The following is a 3,084-nucleotide window of genomic DNA, read 5'->3' on the forward strand; positions in this document are numbered from 1 at the left end:
CCCCCCGTCACCTTGAGTGAGAGAGAGAAAGAGAGCGCCGACTACGACGACCACCACCGGTGAGTGCGTAGCCAGTGTCAGGCTCCTCGGATCGTCCACAGGACCGACCTTATTCTGTCTGAGCCTCAACAGGAAACCATTAACTGATTTCTATTAAAAAAAACTAAACAAAACAAAACTAATTAATTTAAACAGCAGCAACAAAAACAATAGAGAAAGAAAGAGAAGAAAAAAAAGAGAAAAATTCATAAAAAGAAAAAGTCAAGGAATTAAAGTGACATCATCATCATCATCATCATCGTCGTTATCGTTATCATCATCGCCACAAACTACAAAAACAAGTACATCCCTCATTGGGATACATATGTTTTATTTGCTCTCAGTTGTAGTTTCGATCGCAGATGCTCGACATGACAAGGTGTCAAGAAGGAGGAGGAGGAGGAGGAGAAGAAAGAGAGGATAATTGACGCGCGCCAAGCTGCTACTCACACATCTTGGTTATTTATGATTTTCCGTCAGCACTGTTTCGGCCAGAGCCCAGATTCCATTGGTACAGGTGAATTCATTTACAGAACCGTATGTATGAATTAATCGAATTTCACACCTTTCTACACTTTTGTTCCTCTTTTCGCATCCCTCGTTCTATTAATGCTACAAACGAATCAGTGTTTTCTTCGACATTATAATATATATTTCTAACAAACCCAAATTACATTAAAAGGTAATATTTTGGGGTTTTTAAAAAAATATTTTTCTTCTTTACAAGACTTTGTTGGAAAAGGAAGGGCAAAGCTCGTAACGTATTTTAGGGTTTTCAAGATTGGGTGAAGGAGAGGGGACAAGGTTAGGCTTAGTCTGGAGACAGTCATCAGTCACACAACAGAGTAGACTCCTTGGGTGGTAGAAATACCCAAGGGACCAAGCAGCGGTGTTAAAACTGGTGGTGGATTATAACATAACAGACATTTCCACATTTCTTGATATATAAGGATTAAGAAAAATGTTAAGGGTTTGGATGTAAAACGTAGAGACAAAGTAATACCACAAATTGATGTACATGTTGATTATTTGTGTGTGTGTGTGTGTGTATTCCCTCCCTCTCTCTCTCTCTCACGCACACACACAATGTAGAAAAACACGTGTACGGTGCGTGTGTAAATATAAAGTAATATAAATACAATGTTATCTTTTTATGTATTATTCATATAGTCATGTAAGTACACACACACACACATATATATATATATTTGTTATATATATATTTGTTATATATATATATATATATATACAGGCGCAGGAGTGGCTGTGTGGTAAGTAGCTTGCTTACCAACTACATGGTCCCGGGTTCAGTCCCACTGCGTAGCAACTTGGGTAAGTGTCTTCTACCATAGCCAAGGGCCGACTAAAACCTTGTGAGTGGATTTGGTAGACGGAAGCTGAATGAAGCATATCGTATATATATATATATATATATATATATATATATATATATAATGTGTGTGTGTGTTCCAAACATCGCTTGACAACCGATGCTGGTACGTTTACGTTCGGCAAAAGAGACCGATAGAATAAGTCCTGGGGTCGATTTTCTCGACTAAAGGCAGTGCTCCAGCATGGTCGCAGTCAAATGACTGAAACAAGTAAAATCTATATATAAAATGGAGTTTAATGTAGGTAATACACACGTTTGAATACCTATGGACAAAAATAAATGAAAGTATAAATATTAGCTTGAAATATTGGCACAAGGCCAGCAGTTACCCCAGTGTGCAACTGGTATTTTATGGACCCCGAAAAGATGACAGGTAAAATCGACCTCGGTGCAATTTGAACTCAGAACGTAAAGATGGACGAAATGCCGCCAAGCATATCGCCCGGTCTGTGGAAGTACAACTATTAATGTCTGATATAAATCAGCGCTTCTTAAACTTTTTCCATCACGAGATTTTCCGCGACCCCAATATTAAATATGCATTTGTGAAATAATATACAAACTGAAATTCAAGTGTTTAAATTGAATTTTCGTAACCCCAGGATTTCGCCTCACGAACCCATTTGGGGTCGAGACCCATAGTTTAAGAAGCGCTGAAATAAATGATAAATCTTAGCCGAGCAAAAATAAGGAAAAACTCGGGAGGGGACCAAAGTTTATTTAGGGTTTCTCCAGTTTGGAGAAAAACTTGATAGTTCCAGATTGGTAGGTTTGAAAGTATTTTCACAGTCATTGCAGGTGTGTGTGTACGTGTGCAGACACACTGAGATACACGCACGGGCATTCAGACGGACATAAAAGACAGAACCCAATACAGTTTCTAGAGTAAAAACTTAATTATAGGTACCCGAAGTTTTCATGCTACACGCTGAATTGTATTTCATTTCAGGATAGAATTTGGGACATGTCTGCTGGTGTATGTGTGTGATCTATCTATCTATCTATCTATCTATCTATCTATCTATCTATCTATCTGTCTGTTTGTCTGTCTGACTGTCTGTCAGCATTCCCCCCAAAAAATGAGGCTGTACAAGTATTCATAATTGGAAACATCATCGTTGTCGTTAATTTAACTATAATAATAACAATAACAATATCGTTATTACTATATATATATATATGTGTATATAAGTATGTAGAAATGTGCAAACACGTGTACGTGAATGTGAGTACACACACACACACACACACACATATATATATATATATATATATATATATATATATATATATATATATATACATACATTTGAAGATTATGCATATCTGTCAGGATGTTTTGCGTTCTTGTCTCATTTTTGGTGTTCATATATACGTATGTATAAAGTAGATGCGTGTATGTGTGTGCGTATATATATATATATGAGTGTAGATGTATATATATAGTATATATACCTATATGAGTATATATATATATATATATAGAGAGAGAGAGAGAGAGAGAGAAAGAGAGAGAAAGAGAGAGAATGAGAAAGAGAGAGATAGATAGATACAAATAAGAGGAATAACCACTAGGTGGAATCCTAATATACTAAATGTAGACTCCATACGGTCTGACGACTAGGAAAAATTGTTCTCAAGAATATATATAT

The 3,084-nt window shown here is 36.4% G+C and overlaps 1 protein-coding gene across 2 annotated transcripts in view; it reads left to right on the forward strand.

Annotated features, from left to right (window-relative positions):
• The first annotated feature begins 12 nt into the window (after positions 1 to 12).
• Positions 13 to 3,084, forward strand: part of LOC106882692 (aristaless-related homeobox protein) — a 61,018-nt gene continuing 57,946 nt past the window's right edge. The window contains exon 1 of one of the 2 annotated variants that reach the window (XM_052974773.1): positions 13 to 576. The gene's annotated coding sequence lies outside the window, so the exon portion shown is untranslated. The remainder of the gene's footprint in view (positions 577 to 3,084) is intronic. The other variant, XM_052974774.1, reaches the window with a different exon arrangement.

The sequence above is a fragment of the Octopus bimaculoides genome, chromosome 19 (genome assembly GCF_001194135.2).
Source record: "Octopus bimaculoides isolate UCB-OBI-ISO-001 chromosome 19, ASM119413v2, whole genome shotgun sequence".
Taxonomy (NCBI): domain Eukaryota; kingdom Metazoa; phylum Mollusca; class Cephalopoda; order Octopoda; family Octopodidae; genus Octopus; species Octopus bimaculoides.